The sequence below is a fragment of the Piliocolobus tephrosceles genome, chromosome 10 (genome assembly GCF_002776525.5).
Source record: "Piliocolobus tephrosceles isolate RC106 chromosome 10, ASM277652v3, whole genome shotgun sequence".
Lineage (NCBI taxonomy): Eukaryota > Metazoa > Chordata > Mammalia > Primates > Cercopithecidae > Piliocolobus > Piliocolobus tephrosceles.
In genome coordinates, this window is record NC_045443.1 from 85,191,176 (window position 1) to 85,209,350 (window position 18,175).

Genomic DNA, 18,175 nt, shown 5'->3' on the forward strand with positions numbered 1-18,175 from the left:
GTGTTAAAAACAATCTCATTGTACTTGTTTAGTTATTTTAAAATGTAGAATTAAATTATTATTAAATATAGTCACATCTTTGTGCTATCAAATACTAGGTCTTATTTATTCTTTCTAACTATTCTATTTTTGTACTTATTAACCACCCACACCTCCCCCACTTCCCCTGTACTCTCCTTCCCTGCCTCTGCTAGTCATCCCCCTACTCTCACTCTTCATGAATTCAATTGTTTTCTAGACTCATAGAGATACCACCTTGATGGTCCTGGATAAGATCCAGAAGAATTCTTTGGATTACCAGACAGTGACACTTGTTATTTTATCTTACTTTTTCCCAAACAAACAGAGTCTCTCTCTCTGTGTGCTGAGGCACCTGGAACTGGGGATGTGGTGATGCAAGCACCCCTGAGGCTGCCACGACTGGGACTGAGCTAGGTCAGACCTGAAGCCAGCACAACACTAAACCTTGTCCAAGGCCCTTCCCTTCAGGGCGGCAAGCTCCCCCAGATCCTGGGAGTATCCAGAGATAGTGTCTGGGAGCCAGAGACTGGAGTAAAAAACATGAACAATTTACTCGATGTTCTATTCTAGTGTGGCTAACCTGCCACTCAAACCACAATACAAAGTCCTTTCTGCTCTTCCCTCCACTTTCCATAGGCAGAGGAGCAGAAAAGCCTCTTCCTGTGGCCCCCACCACCTCCAGTCCACAGTGAATTCTTCCAGACCACCACCGATGTTCACTTAAAGCCCACGGACTCTTCCATCAGCTCATGGTGAATGCTGCAAACCTGGGACTGACCCTTCAGGGCACTGCGCTGCTCTTTGGCCCAGGGAAGGTCTGGAAATCCTATCTAAGAGACTGGGCCTGGACTCAGGGACTGCAAAAGCCTGCTAATTTCTCTACCCTACTGTGGTCAAGCAAGAAAAAGTCCCCTTTAGTTTTCCTTCCACTTTTCTCCAACAGAAAGAGTCCTTCACCATACACAGCACAACTGGGATTGTGCTGGGTCACCCTATACCCAGCAGATGTAAGAGCCCAAGGCCCACAGTGTACTCCCTGGGAATTGCTGCTGGTTTTTCAGGGCCAATGAGCTCTTCAGTCAGCAGGTGATGACTCCTGTTAGAACTGGTTCCTTCCCTTCAAGGCAGTGGGCCAGCATGTATACAGAAGTGTAGTCTGGAAGCTAGGTCCTCACCACTCTGCCTGGTGCCCTATCCAACTGTGGCTCTGCTGATACCAAGATGTAAGACAAAGTCCTCTTTACTCTTTTCTCTCCTCTTTTTAAGCAATGGGAAGGAGTCACTTTCATTTCTGTGTGCTATACTGCGTTGGGTTGTGGGAGGGATGGCACAAGCACTCCCTTAGCTGCTCCCAGCTGGTAACTTCCTAGGCCACATGCCACCCTAGTCAACTGGCTCTGAGCCCAGCCCAACACTAGGAGTTGCCTAGAAATTGCAGGTTTGTGTCCTACACTGCCTTTCAAGTTTACTTTGGACCCCAGAGCTCTTTAGCCCATAGTGGGAAGGCTTGCCAAGAAATCAAGTTCTGAATGCTGGGACTAAAAATTCCTCTCCGACTACAGCTCGTCTTAATTCTCCCTCCATGTGTGGGTGCTGACTGAGTCCAGCATGGCATTATTCTCCTCTGTGACAGGGAAGCACTGAGCTCAATATAAAGACCCCCAGAGGCTGGGCTCTGCCTCCGCAAAATGCAGATTCTCTTTCTGTGCTGCACAGTTGCTGCCAGGGTATGGGGGAGGGGTGACATCAGTAATTCAGAACTGACTCTCCTGCCCTTCTCAATGCCTCTTTTAAGGATATGAAGTTAAAGCAAGATGTTGTGGTTGCTCACTTGATTTTTGACTCTAGTGATAGCGTCTGTGTGCAGATAGTTGTTAAAATGTGATGTTCCAGTTGGTAGATAAATGGTGTAGGCTTCTATTCTGCCATTTTGCTTTGCCCTCCCCCACAGTTTTAAATTTTATTCACTACCCCCTAGTTATTAATTTTATAGCCATCTTCTCCTTAAGAATATGTTCCTTTCTTATTTTTAAAAATTAGTCACACCCCTTTAAAGGTTAATGTTCTATTTTCACATTTGTATTAATCCGTTCTCATGCTGCTAATAAAGACATACCCAAGACTGGGTAGTTTATGAAGAAAAAGAGGTTTAATGGACTCAGTTCCACTTGGCTGGGGAGGCCTCACAATCATGGCAGAAGGTGAAGGAGGAGCAAAGCTTTACATGGTGACAGGCAAGAGAGCGTGTGCAGGGGAACTCTCCTTTATAAAACCATCAGATCTTGTGAGACTTACTTACTATCACGAGAACAATATGGGAAAGACCCACCCCTATGATTCAATTACCTCCCTCCGGGTCCCTCCCATGACACATGAGAATTTTAGGAATTACAATTCAAGCTGAGATTCGGGTGGGGACACAGCCAAACCATATCAACATTTAAGTCTTTACTGTTCCTACAATTATTTTTTCTGTGTAATATGAACCAGAGTAATTTTTCTTCCATTTGAATAAGTTGTTCTAGCATTATTTATGAAACAATACAGTCGTACACAGATAAAAGTGCTGCTTGATTTACATATATTCATAACATTCCATACCGTTCCCAATGGTGTATTTGTCTTTTCCTGCATTGAGAATACATTATCTTAATCATTGCAGCTTTAAGCTAATTCTTGGCCTCTAGTAGAGCAATTCCTTCCACCTCATTATTCAAAATTGCATTGACTCTTCTTGGTTCTTTCTTCACTCTTTCATATAAAGTTAGATGTCAGCTTCCTTAAAAATTCCTGTTGGATTTTCTTTCTTTCTTTTTCTTTTTTTTTTTTTTTTGAGACAGAGTCTTGCTCTGTCACCAGACTGAAGTACAGTGGCGTGATCTCAGCTCACTGCAACCTCTACCTCCCAGGTTCAAGCAATTCCCCTGCTTCAGCCTCCCAAGTAGCTGGGATTACAGGTAGACACCACCACGCCCAGCTAATTTTTTGTATTTTAGTAGAGATGGGGTTTCACCATGTTGGCCAAGATGGTCTCGATCTCCTGACCTCATGATCCACCCGCCTCGGCTTCCCAAAGTGCTGGGATTACAGGTGTGAGCCACAGCGCCCAGCCTCTGTTGGAATTTTAATTGGGATTGAATTGAATTTGTAGATAATTTTGAGGAAGTATCAACATCACTCTGTTATTGTAATTTAATTCATGAATACTCTCTCTACATATACATACACATACTCATCCTTTTTTTTTATATATTTTCAATGTTTTATAATTTTTCTCCAGAATGGTTTTGCTCCCCCACTTTTTTTTGGGGGGGGACAGAGTCTCACACCGTTTTGTCGCCCAGCCTGGAGTGCAATGGCGTGATCTCCGCTCACCGCAGGCTTCACCTCCTGGGTTGACACAGTTCTCCTGCCTCAGCCTCCCGAGTAGCTGGGACTACAGGCGCCTGCCACAACGCCCGGCTAACTTTTTGTATTTTCAGTAGAGATGGGGTTTCACCGTGTTAGCCAGGATAGTCTCGATCTCCTGACCTCATGATCCACCCGCCTCAGCCTCCCAAAGTGCTGCCTCTCTTTAATTAAAAATAAGAGGTAACATTGGTTTTGTTCCATTGAGACTGGAATTTTTATTTTCTGTTTGCTTTTTTTTATTATTATTGGTGCCTAAAAAACCCTTTAATAATTTCTCCATAGATGCTCTTTTAAGTTCTACATAGATAAGCATGTCTTCAAATAGGCATATTGTTATTGTTTTCTTTCCAATTCTTACCTCTCATACCTTTTCTTGGCTCTAGTAAGGACTTTGTAGTTTTTAACCGTAAGCACAATCTCATCATCTTCCTGACTCTAAGGAAACCTCTAAAATTTAATAATTGATTGTGATTTTTTTTTTGATTGGTATTGTTTGCCAAGTTCTATTTTTCTTTTTTATTTATTTTTTGTTCTGTTTTTTTTTTTTTTTATTTTTCAAGTTCCCTTTTTCTTTTCTTTTTTTTTTTCTTTTTCTTTTTTTTTTTTATTTTTTCAGAAAACTGACTTTAAGATTTATTTTTCCAACTTTTTTCAACAGGCAAAACAACACACTCCTCGGGGAAAGGTGAGGGGTTTAAAAGGCAGGCCCTAGGTAAAAATTCTTATGCCAGCACCTGGAGTCGATAGGCCTGCCTAGGAGAGAACACAGGCACTGCCACACCACCACAGTGCACAGCTGCTGTCTGGGGTCAGCTGACCAGTTCACAGCCATGCAAGGTTGTTATAGATCCAAGTCATAAAAATCTTCCAACTCCTCATGAAACAAGTCCCACTCATCTTCAGAGTCTTAGTTCATCATCCCCACTTGTAGCCAAAAGCATAAGCAACAACTCGACCAGCTCAAAGGTGACAAGCTCTTCTTCATCGTTGTCAAAGGGGCTGCTGTTCTTTCTTTCCTCAATGAGTTCCCAGAAGTGGTTCCTTCATTGGGCCGGGTATCTGCTTGATGTTCCCACTTTCTGTCTCTGTGGCTCCTCTCTATGGCCATCAGGGTACACATGCTTGTAAAAATAGTTCCCTCCAAATGGGCAGCTCCATGTCTTTCATCAAAATACCTGCACCCCTTGTTGCTCATTGCCTCTTTGTATTTCACAATGAGTTTCTGCTTCTCTTCTTCCTCCTCCACCCAGTACTCACTTGGAATGACAAAGTTAGATATGATCCGGCATTCTGGGCAGGACTTTATGATCCTGCTCTCAAATTGCTTAGCACTCCTCCACTTGCGAATGCACCTGAGACAGAAGGTGTGGCTGCAGTTGGAGAGGATCCCAAAGCGGTGCTCTCAGGGGTTGACTTTTAAATCACCTCCATGCAGATCCCACACACGATTTCCTTGCTGCGCTGCACAGCAAATGAGAGCTCCATGTCCTTCTCATGGGCCTCAGTGCACGATTTGATATGCTGTGGTCTCTGGCCAGCATCCATCGGATGCAGGACCTGCAGCCCACACGTGTCACATGAATCTCCGTGGACATACACACAGTTCTCCCGATATCGGCACTCTCCCACTGCAGCATAGGGCCACAGTTGCTTCTTTGTTTCCACGGCAGTTTGCTCTTTCTCTGATTCTTCCTTGGTCACTGAGCCCTGCAGGGGTGCTTCAGTGCAGGAAGGCACAGTGCAGCCATAGTAGAGCTGCCCAGGAACAAACTCAATAGCATTTACCCAGTCCTCTGAATCTGCTCTTACAGTTGCAATGTTTGAATTTCTTGACTCAGCTTCACCTGTATTCATTTCAACAAGTGGTGCAACTATCCATGAGAGACTTGAGGAAGCAGCAAGGGATGACTTTGTAGTTAGCTCTGTAGCAGTTGCTTCTTTCTGTTTCAATGACTTGCTATGTTCATATCTGTAGCAGTCTCCATAAATACAGTACCCTCGCTGAAAATACTTGCACACTATATTATATGGACTGTCAGAGAGGTCATACAAGTAGCAACAGTTATCCCCTTCCTTACAAACCCCACGCATAAAATACCTGCAGGTGACCTGTTTAGTACAGCTGCCGCCGCTGCTGCCGCCCCCTCGCCCGACCACCGGGGACAGAAGGGACTGTGAGGATCCTGGTAGGGGAGGCCGCTGCCGCCACCGCCGCTGCCACTCCTGCTCCTGATGTTGACTGTTGGTCTGGGAGCTGCAGCCTCCGCCATTACTGTTTATCCCACACAGCAAAGGCCCGGGCACTTCCGGGATCACATAGTTCCAGTCTAGCTATTGGTAGAGGACTGAGAGGCCAGGCGACGGGAGGGTTAGGGCACTGAGGCACCCGCTCGGTCCCTGCCTGCTCCTCCTCTAGTTCCGTTTTTCTAAATGCAAGTTTGCTAAAGGTTTTTATCCTGTATGATAAACTTTATCAAATGTGTTTTCTGCATCCATCAAGATGTTTATTTCCTAATATTCTTCAACCTATTAATGTAACATCTTTATAACCTATCCATAAATTGCTAAGATAAACACCTACATAATATGATCTGTGTAGTATATTTCCTTTGAAAACTGCTGAATTCATTTGTCAAAATACTTTCTACAGAAATCATAGGAGAATTTAGTCTATAGTATTTTTTTCTCGTCTATGGTTATCTTATTTTATATGAAGATTATATTTGTCTACCTTCTCTATTTTTAAAATATTTTATGAAAAAAAAGAAAAAAAAGTTTTATGTAAGATCAGGATTATTTGTTCTTAGAATGAGTGGTAGAAAATATTTTGTAGCACAGTTTGGTATTAAGATAGCTAGGAAGGACAGATAGATAATAGGCTTGAGCAGAGGGATTTTGATTAATAATTCATTTCTTCAATGTTTGCTGATTTATTGACATTTCATGTATTCTTGAATCAATTTTTGTAATATTTTTCTACAAAATATCAATTTTACCTAGGTCTTCAAATATTCATAGTATTCTCATTATTTTTTAACCCTTACTATATCTGTAATTATATACCTCTTCTTTGTGCTTCATATTTTTATACCTCAATTAGTCTTTTTAATGGCTTAGTATTTTTTGTTTAGTCTTCCTTTTTATAGACTGCTTTTATAGAACAGTTTTTGTTATTGTTTAACTCTGTATTTCTGTTTTTTGTTTTGCTAATCTCTACTCTCACTTTTATTGTTTCCTTTAAGCCACTTTCCTTAGGCTTATTCTATTGCTTTTCCCCAACTTCTTAAACTGCATATGTAACATATATCTTCACTCTTTTGTGTCCTTTCTTTGCTGAAATTCATACATTTTGGCATATAGCAATTACCTTTAAGTTCATTTCTAAATACTTTTAAATTTTCATTGAGATGTAAACAAAAAGCTACTAAGAAGTGCAGTTTATCCACAAACATACAGTTTTGTTTGTTATAAAATTATCTTTCATCAATAAATCCTGATTTCACTTTTCTTTCTGATGAGAGTATGTGGACAGTTATTTAAACGCTTTTTACAAACTAATATGTAGTCAATTTTTGTAAATGTTGCACAATACTTGAGAAAAAATATTTTTTATATGTGTTAGGTATATGTTCTAATAACTAACTGATATGATATGGTTAGGCTTTGTGCCTCCACCCAAATCTCATCTTGAATTGTAATCCGATAATCCCCATAATACCCATGAGTGTCAGGGGAGAGACCAGATGGAGGTAACTGAATCATGGAGGGCAGTTTCCCCCATGCTGTTCTCATGATAGTGAGCGAGTTCTCACAGATCTGATGGTTTTATAAGGGGCTCTTGCCCTCTTGCATGGCACTTCTCCTTCCTGCTTCCTTGTGAAGAAGGTGCCTTGCTTCCTCTTTGCCTTCCATGGTGATTGTAAATTTCCTGAGGCCTCCCGAGCCATGCTGAACTGTGAGTCAATTAAACCTCTTTCCTTTATAAATTACCCAGTCTGAAGCAATTCTTTTTTTTTTTGAGGCGGAGTCTCACTCTGTCTCCGGGGCTGGAGTGCAGTGGCCTGATCTCAGCTCACTTCAAGCTCCGCCTCCCGGGTTCACACCATTCTCCTGCCTCAGCCTCCCGAGTAGCTGGGACTACAGGCGCCCGCCATCTCGCCCGGCTAGTTTTTTGTATTTTTTAGTAGAGACGGGGTTTCACAGTGTTAGCCAGGATGGTCTCGATCTCCTGACCTCGTGGTCTCTATCTCCTGACCTCGTGATCCGCCCGTCTTGGCCTCCCAAAGTGCTGGGATTACAGGCTTGAGCCACCACGCCCGGCCTCAAGCAATTCTTTATGGCATATGAAAACAGACTAAAACACTAACTCATAGTTCTATTTTGCTAATTTGGCAACTAAACTACTCTAGTCTTGCAACAGCTTTTCCTTCTTGTTTCATCAAATAGTTTTTGATACATTTGTGCTAAAACCACTCCTTTTTCTTCTTTTAATTTTACGTCTTTTCTGAGTGGCTACTCAGAATTTTATAAATTTTTATAACAAGGTATCTAATAATATTAAGTATCTCTTTCTCCTAAACATTTTAGCAAACTTTACCCAATAAAATACAGCCATTATTTTATTAAGTTTTATTTTTACTGTTTTTAAGCATAAAATGCTGTATTTTTTTGCTCATTTAATTTTAAGTAACATACTTTATCATTTTGGGTGATTGTGTTATTACTTTATTATATACCTTGCCTCTGAGTTTTCTTTTCCCATGCTGTTACTAAAATAATCCTTAAACATTCTGTGAAGGTCTAGAGATGGTATACTCTTTCAATATTTACTAGTCTGAAAAATAACTTTCTTTCACCTTCACTCTCAAATAATAATTTAGCTGGGCATATTATTAGAGGGTGATTGCCATTTTTCCTAAATATATTGACTATGTATCTTCATTCTTTTTTCAGTCTTGTACTGTCCCTGCTGAGAAATCTCATAATTTTTTTACTCCCATGTAGGTAATCTGTCACTTAGCTCTTATAGCTTTTAATATTCTAGAAGGCGACCTTTCCTTTCCCCCACTTGTCTATCATCAACTATAAAAATCAACTATAAATGGAATTTTGATAGGGGGAAACAGACTACAAGATTCAAACTTTTAAACTTGTATTTAATAATAAGATCCAACCTGAGTCAAAACATCCCAATTTACTTAATAAATAATTATGGAGTATTAGATTTGCCAGACAAGCAGCTATGTATAGGATGCACTATGTCTGATATAGTTTATCAAGATATATGGAGGTAGGGGCATAGGCACACAGCAATTACAGTTTATGGTTCTGAATGGCAAGGTTAGCATACACCATTAGTTTCTTTAATATTGTTTTGTTGAATAATTCTTATCTTCAATTTAAACATTTTTGACTTATTTATATTATGTGATAAGGTTTACCATGAAAGCTCTGAATTAATTTGGCCTAAGAAAAAATTGATGTATATATGAAAAAAATACAAGAGTCCTTGTAAAGTAACTTACTTGCTTATTTTGCAGCTTTATTGAGGTATAATTTACAAATACTATTATAAATATCTATGATATACAACTGTTTTGTTATGTGTATACACTTTGAAATGATTACCATAATCTTGCTAAACTAACATATCCATAACCTCACATAGTTATCTTTGTTTGTATGTGTGTGTGTCTGTGTGTGTGTGTGTGTGTGTGTGTGTGTGTGTGTGTGTGTGTGGTGAAAACATTTAAGATCCACTCTTAGTAAATTTCAAGTGTCTAATACACTATTATTAACTATAGTCACTATATTGTACATTAGATCTGTAGAATTTGGTCATCCTGTCTAACTAATCTTAACTAATTTTGAAACAAAATGTCCACATTTCAACTCCCTTGACCCTGACAACCAACATTCCACTCTGCTTCTATGCTTCCCCACATGTAAGTAAGATCATGCGGTATTTGCCTTTCTTGCCTGACTTGTTTTACTTAGCATAATGTCCTCTAGAATTACCCACCTTGTCACAAATGTCAGGATTTCATTTTCTTTTAAGGCTGAATATTATTCCATTATTTATATGTATCAACTTTTCTTTACCTACTTGTTAATGAACACTTAGGTTGTTTCCATATCTTGGCTATTCTTAATAGTGCCACTGTAAACATAGGAGTACAGATATCTCTTTGATGTACAGATTTTATTCGCTTCTGGTATATATACAATAATGGCATTGCAGGATTATATATATGGTAGTTCTATTTTTAACATTTTTTAGAAACCTCCATACTATTTTCTATAATAGCTATAAAAATTAACATTCCTAACAACAATGTACAAGGATTTCTATTTTTTTATATTCTGACCACACATGCTTTTGTCTATCTTTTTGATAATAGTAATTCTACCAGGTATGAGGTAAAATCTCATTATGGTTTTTTATTTTCATTTCTGTTATGATTAGTGATATTGAATGTTTTTTCATATACCTGTGGGCCATTTGTATGTCTTCTTTTGAGAAACATCCAATCAGATTCTTTCTCCAGTTTTTAATTCGATTTTTTTATTGAGTTGATTGAGTTTCTTATATAGTTAATTATTAATCTGTCATCAGATTACAATTTACAACATAGTTCTTCTTAAATTCTGTAAGTTGTGTCTTTATTCTGTCAATTGCTTCTTTTGTTGTCCGGAAGCTTTTTAGTTTGAGGCAATCTCATTTGTTTATTTTTACTTTTGTTGTCTGTGCTTTTGGATTTATATTTAAAAATTATGGCACAGACCAATCTCAAGAGGCTTTTTCTTATATTTAAATCTTTAATCAAATAGCATGGTGCTGACATTAAAAAAAAAAAAAAAAAAAAAAAACACACATATAGACCAACTGAACAGATTAGAGACCCCAAAAATGAATCCATCTTTTTATGGTCAATTGATTTTCATTAAAAATGTCAAGAACATACAATAGGGAAAGGACGGCCTCTTCAATAAACTGTGTTGGGAAAACTGGATATTCACATACAGAAGAATAAAATTAGACCTTTATCTCAAACTATACACAAAAATCAACACAAAATGGATTAAAAACTTAAACATAAGACGTGAAAATGTAAGATTCAAAAACTACTAGAAGAAAGTATACAGCCTGGATCTTAAATTCACTAGAAACTGAGGCCTTGGGGGCTGGCCTGGTACCAGGGTTCACTGGGGCAGGTCTGGTGCTAGAGTCCACAGCAAAGTTAGGTGCTCACTTTAATATTCTTTTCCCACACAAAGGGTATCTCTCTCTGTCTGTCTCCATTCTCTACTGGGCTTAGGGAGAGGTGACATAGGTAATGTGATGCTATCTTTCCTAATCTCTTCAATGCATCTTATTTCTATTCTCCATCCAGGTGCTGTAATAGCTCACCGGGATTTCTTAGTTCATGTGAAGGTATTTTTGTGCATAGATAGTTATTCAGATTGTTGTGTTTCTATGAGGGGGCGAGTGCTGGAAGTCCTATCCACCATCTTGCTGACGTCTCCTATAAAGTGATTTTTTTAAAAAAAGTTCTCAAACAAACCAGCATTTTCTCTAAAATCATTCTGACTGATTATATTAAACACAATTTAAGGTGGATGTCCAGCCCATGAGCCACAGACACATAGAACTGCTCTCACATCTGCGGAGCTGGGACCATAGAGCCAAGTGATGCTGATATATCTCCAATTATCTTAGCCTCAGCTGTGTGTACTTATGGAGGACATTTGAGGCAAATGAGGTTCTTACCTCCAAATGTGAATTTGAGTCCTAAACACGGCTTATCTCCTACTGTCAACTCTAACTGAAAACAGGTAAACTTGACACCTATGAAGAGGTCACATTTTTCCTTTATACAGAAAAGCAAAGGAAACTGGCCTATAGACACACAGAGAATCAAACATAGGAGATCATACAGCCTCTGAAAGAAAGTCCCAGAAGAAAATACTTGCCTTACTTATTCTAGGACTTCCAGTTCCTTGTCCCAGTCCCTCATCAGGTCAACAAACCATCTTGCTTCTCAGGTTGTGACAGAACTCTTTAAGATATTTATGTGTTTTATCTAACGCAGTTTAAGTAGACTTCTGCTACTGTCAATCTGAAGAGGCATAAATATATACCCACTTAGCCTACATAATTTTTCATAATAAAGTTCATTGATACTATTGATTTCTTAACAGCACTATAATGCCTTGAGTTTGTGCTATATTTAGACAATTCCATGCAAATTTCCCAAAATGCTATATGAAGACACATCACTGAAGAAATATCTTCTACTCTCAGGGACGTTACAGTCTAATAAGTGATTAAGAAAACATGAAGAAAAACACAAAATATTTTAAGAAGTATGTTACATAAACTTTTCTCTATAAGCATCAGCATTCCTAGTGCTCATGTTTTCCTGAAAAAAAATTATTTGCCCAAGTTAAAGATTCTAGCCAACTTAATACATTATTTGTGAGAGTTTTTTGATGGAGAAGAAAATAAGACAAATTTTTGTTAATTCAAAATAATATCTCCTTTACTCTGAATGTCATATTTCTGTCAAAGGCTATTTATTCATATGTACCCTCTTAGTTAGCAAAAAGAATAATACCATGAGTAAACTACTTGGCAGACAAAGACTTTGAGATCCAGTAAGTTTAGGTGGGTGACATGGATTATACACCCTTCCAGTCAAGCAGTTAGGCTTACTTCTGTGCCTTCTGTATCGGAGTGTAGTTGTCTCAAACACTTTAGGCAGAGTTTGTAAGTGGTTTCATCTAAAATATGTTCCTGCTCTTTGCCTTTTAAGAACCATATTCTCCCAAATAGGACAATTATTGAAAGAGAAAAACAAGGCATTAGAAGGGCAGCATATAACCACATTAGTTTTCATGTTATGGTCTGATACCCACACAGTTCATTGGCTGTTGCATCAAGGTCTATCTGAAATACTTATTTGTTTCAACTGAGTTTGCTACAAATTAACCAAAACATAAGTAGGAAGTTAAAATTAAGGTTTTGGAAAGGGATAAGTTGTAAAATTATCTTTTGATAACTACCAAATAGAAAGAATAAAGTTAAGATCATATTCATTACTTTCAGAATATTAAGTGAACAGAAACAGAAAAAAATCATTTTCCCTGGACTTGAGTCACACTCTTAGAAAAGCATCATAATATCTTTTTTTTTTTATTCTCAGGTGTGAGTTTAATGGTTCAGTGTATTTCTTCTGAGTTTCTTGAGGATAACTCCTATAAACTAAAAATCTAAAACAAAAGAATTGTAGTAAAAGTCTTTGGTGTCAGAATCCTTAGGTAATTTGGACTCATCAATAAAAGAAATATATTTATAAATAAAAGAAATACATTTATATTTCTTATTACCATCCAAAGGTCTATTCTCAATAAGTGTATTATAATTTCAATTAAGAACCCATTCTTTATCTAGATTTATACTCTGTAAAGTATTATGCAAATTTGTAAAAATGCCATATGCTTTGGCTTGATTTTTAAGTTTTGATTTTACCAAGGTATAATTTTTTCAGAAATAATGTAAGGTCAAAACATTTCTGTTGAAGATAGAGATACTTTTTAATGGAGCAATATATTTAAAACATAAAACACTTATTTTTATCAGTAAAACATTGTCCAAGTAACCAATTAAACAAAAATGAAAAAAATGAATAAGGAAAACTACAATTGGCCTTTAACATGGTCTAGTCTGCAAAATTAGTAATTAAGGAGACTTGTCTAGCCAGTCATTTCTGTAACTTCTGTTCCCAGAAGTTCAGTACCTCAGAGTTACCACTAATGACCACTTTTACTCATAAAATTCTCATAACTATTTCTTCTACTAGATTTACTTTTTTTCTAATAATCCATTTCCTTGTCATCTTCATGCATTTGGTTTATACTTTGTAACACGGCAATCAATTAAGCCCAAATATCTTTTTACTGTCATCAATTATCTTTACTTTTCATTGGAAACATTTCTTTTCTGTTCATTCTCTATCTTTAACAAGCAGTTGATGGTAAATTCCAACTAATGATAAATGCTGAGTCAAATCAGAATATAAATGTGACAAGAACAATCTAATTGTTAGTTCACACTTTCTTCTTCTCCTATCACTGCCTGCGCCTGAAACCCTTATATCATAATGTATGGTGAAATTTATTGTATAGCCTCACTGACTGATACATCATGAGTTCCTATGTCTCAGAATCTCAGGACAAAGGCTTCTTAATTATTATTCCTTATCTCCCTGTGGTGTTACTACCTAATATGTTGTTCTTGGACCTCATTTTTGGGATTACAGTGTAGCAGCATTATAGTCACAGCTGAATTGTTTACAGAAAACCCAAAAAGATATCCTTTGTATGTATATTACCTGTGTTGTCATTGACACCTTCAAAGATTTGGCTGCTTTGGTAAACTACGTATAATTCTGGATAATTTCAAACTGTCAACATATTTTCACTGTAGCCAAATGTGTTCTGTTATTGGCTTTGCATGATTAAGTAACATCTGCAAAAGTCCTTATGTCTCTTTGACATTCCATAGGCCTTTTAAAAAATTATCATTCACTACTATGCAGCCACAGAAAGGAACGAAATCATGTCCTTTGCAGAGACACGGATGGAGCTGGAAGCCATCATCCTCAGCAAACTAATACAAGAACAGAGAACCAAACACCGCATGTTCTCACTTATAAGTGGGAGCTGAACAATGAGAACACATGGACACAGGGAGGGGAACATCACACACTGGGGCCTGTCACCGGGTTGGGGGAGGGAGTGCATTGGGATAAATAGCATGTGAGACTTAATACCTAGGTGATGTGTTGATAGATGCAGCAAACAACAATGGCTCAAGTTTACCTAGGTAACAAACCTGCACATCCTGCACAAATATCTTGGAACTCAAAATTTAAAAAAAGTTAAAAAATTATCATTTGCATCCTATATTCCTATCCTTTCTCTGTTTCATTAATTATCTTCATTTTTGAATAAATTTTTCAATCTCTTTATAGAATTGTCAGAAATCATTTTAACTTCTGAACATCCCTAAAACAGGAGACCAAGTATATAAAAGAAGCCTTAAAATATTTTCAAGAAGTCCTTGGGATATTTTTTCTTCTCTATATTTAAATAATAAAGTGAATCACAACACAGAATATGTAATATCTATTACATAATGTTTCCTCTTTTAAAAGTATGTATATTTTACTAAAACCTCATGATTTATGACTATAATAGTATATCAAAATTCACCTAGCAAGGAAGCATCTAGAAATTTTATAGAAGAGCTGCCAAAGCTTAAGCTTAATTTTCAGTTTTCAATTTTAAGCTATTTTTTGAAAAGTGTAAGTAGGAAAACATGTAAGATTTTAAAAACCATAGAATTCCTAAAATGATTAAATAGCATTAGGCCAGCCATTGGCAGTAACCAAAGGCAAAGAAAGAGGTATGCTAATAAATTCAAAAAGCAAACAGTAAAGTCAAAACATTTTATGAATCAGTATCTATAGTCTGTACTAAGGAAGTATCAAAGATTTAGGCTGGCAAAGAAATACAGAGAGCAAATAGATTTCCTAGAAATCTGGAAGCCTAAGACTTGGACAAGAAGAAGCAGGTCATCCTGAAGGGGATTTTGAAAACCAGGAAAGGCTCCAGCAAAAAGAGAGAGAAACAAAGCAAAGAGCCAGAAGAATAAAAATGGACAGACGCTGAAAGAGCAGGTTTTGCATGAGGCATCTTTTCTCTGCTTGTTAGGATCTTCAGAAGAAAAGAGCAAATGGCTTTCAGGCAAAGCTTGAGAAGCCAAAGGTTATTAATTCTCTGCTTTATAAGCTATACTCTCATCCTTTTCTTCAAAGGCCTAACATCTTTGTCACTTGTAAATCTAAAGACTTACACTACAGATTTTGCAAAGGTGTCCAAACCAACTCATTAAGGATGAAATTATTTTGTGTGAGTAGAAATTCACTGTATACTATCAAAGTAATGTAAAGGCAAGTGAAAAAAGTGTATACCTAGTTGCTTTTCTTTTTTTCTCATACTCGGGTGAGGAAACGTTTTTCAAATCCACAATGAACTGTGAGTTAGCAGCTAATATTTGATTTACGGTATGGTGGGAGAGGTCCATTTTATAGACATTACTGTCTACTATAGGGAATATAGGATTGTTTTTCTGCTTAGAAATGTCAGTTTCTCAGCTTCTTGAGGCTGCTTTGAATTCCCTTAGCTTCTTCAGTGATACTGGTGTTGTTTATTCTTCCTTAACAGGGAGGGGAAAGGGCAAGGACACACGGTGGTCCCCAAGAGTCCTTATAATTGTGTCTGCAAACAAAGAGCTAGTTTGCTCAGTTTCCTCACCTGGGCACCCTCCCACCAGGTCAGGTAGGAGTTAAACTAACTCCAAGCATTGTCTCTCCATATTGCATTTGCCAAAGTCAAACGGTCAGGGAGTCGAGATCTCATGAGAACTGCTTTCTCAGACCACTGATATTGACAGTAAATAACATATTCGCTCTTTCGCAAAGGAGGAATTTTTTATATTTCTTATTACCATCTGAAGTTCTATTCCTAATCTTATACTTGCAAAGGATGTTTATAGTGCCAATTAGTCAGAGAAGCTGTGAAGCTAAACATTTACCTTTGGTAATACATGACCTTCTCAAACTGGATTCCACGAGAAAATTAGCTCAGTAGGAGACTATTTGATTGGCTGTTTTCTCAGTTTTCCAGTTTCACATACCGCCATACCACAAGCATAGGAGAAAAGAGAGTTCATGACATATAATAAGTGCATTGGGGCAATAGGGTTTAATTCTCCCACAGAATCCCTTTGGAGAAGGGCAGCACAAAGCCTCAAGGTTCACATGATTTTCAAGAACTGTGAAAGACAGGAGATTTTATCCTACTTGCAAGCTGACAAATTCATTTGCCACAGTCATTTAGATGCTGGCATAAGAGATGAGACTCCTGGATCAGAAGCATAGGACTTTACTACTCACAGCACAGCAGGCAGCATTGGTTTCATGTTTGCATTGTGATCCTTCACCCTCTAAGTTTCATGGGGTTAATGAGGAGTAGTCCAAATGGGTGTACACGTTCTCTAGGTTAGTGTAACTGCTAAAGAACCCTAAGGTTCAAAAATCCTAATTTTTGAAATGGTCTGCTGCTAGCATATCTGCCCAATCTTTTACCCAGAGAAAAATATTGTCTTTACTATCTTGGCTAGGGAAAAATTCAGCCTTCTACTCCAGAGGGAGACACTAACTCTGTCTTCTGAAACTATTTGCTGTATCAATCTCCTTGCAGAAAAAAAAAAAAAAAAGTTCAGAGCAAAAGTCTTCAAGGCATCTTCACAAGACATGCAGAAACTCAAGCAACCCATGGAGAATTGTTGCCCAACAATGATTAGCCTCACAAAATCAAAGATGTTTCAATCCCATGGGTACACTTCCTCCATTCTCTGATAAAAGAAAAGCTATACAAAGAAGAGTAACTGTGAGTGAGTATCAGTCATGGCAAATAGTCGCTGTGCAGAAATTGTCTCTTACTTGAAATAACTGAGAAACAAATTAATCTTGGTAAATCACGTAGCAGAAAAGTTCAGGTTGGATATAGATAGTGTGCACTCTAAACTGTATGTATTTTTTAACCTCTTACCAAGAACAGCCACCATACTGTATGAATAAATGAAACATTAGAGATAGCCTTCATAAGCCTACAGTGTTTAATTTCTTGATTTGGGGACCTATGACACAGGATTACAGCTGTGCTAGTCATCAAGAGTCTGAGAATTGTACACAGTTTTGGCAGCCTCTGCAGGCCAGCAGTGAAAGAAATCAAGTAAAATTTCGTATTACTAAAGGACCCCTTGGCACAAAACTTGTCAGTTACACTGGAAGTCGGGGGAGAAATTTATTACAATTTCAGTTTCTGCCATAAAATTTTGTTTGTGGTATTTCCCTTTTTGGTTAATGAGTGAGATATCTCAGAGAATTCTGAAGCCTGGGACATATGTCCCATAGTATAGTGGAAGACACAGGAGTTGACCCTCATTGCTAAAAGATTAAACGAATAAAATTAACACAAAAACTAACATATGAATATAGTGCTTGTATTGAACCCCTCAAAAATGTTTTAAAGATGTGAATTAAATGAATCAAAACTGATGAATGAAATTCTCTCATAACTTTGTTAACGTATCCATTTAAATGGCAAAAATCAAACCTCAAATATGTATATATTTGAGAAATATATTTGTTTCTAACAGCCTGAACTACTTCACATATTTTCTTTAGAAAATGACAACATAGAGTCATTAAAAGCATCCTTAGTTAAAAATTAATGTACCTTCTTCAAGCTCCTGATATTGGCTATAATTAAATACCACATAGAAAAGCAGCAGTTACTGTCCTTGTGAATCTATTAGTTTGAATCATTTTTTCATTCAGTGGGAAATTTCATTGTCGAAATCAAGTTAAAATAACTCAAAGGGAGTATTAAGTTGATTCAGCCAACTCTTTTAAAATAAATATAATTCTAATTCTCTAATATTTAGGATTATCTTTATCATTTTAAAATTACTTCCCTCTTAGTTACTGTTTTGTTATCAGAAACATATATAGGTAGATAAAATCCAAAGATAAGCTGTTTTATGTTTACATAAATATACTATTAATAAATTTGTCAAATCTATAATCAAATCATTAAAATAATATCAGGA

At 37.3% G+C, this 18,175-nt stretch overlaps 1 pseudogene; it reads right to left on the reverse strand.

The window, feature by feature from the left end:
• Window positions 1-4,273: 4,273 nt before the first annotated feature.
• LOC111537994 lies at window positions 4,274-5,702 on the reverse strand (annotated as a pseudogene).
• Window positions 5,703-18,175: the final 12,473 nt, after the last annotated feature.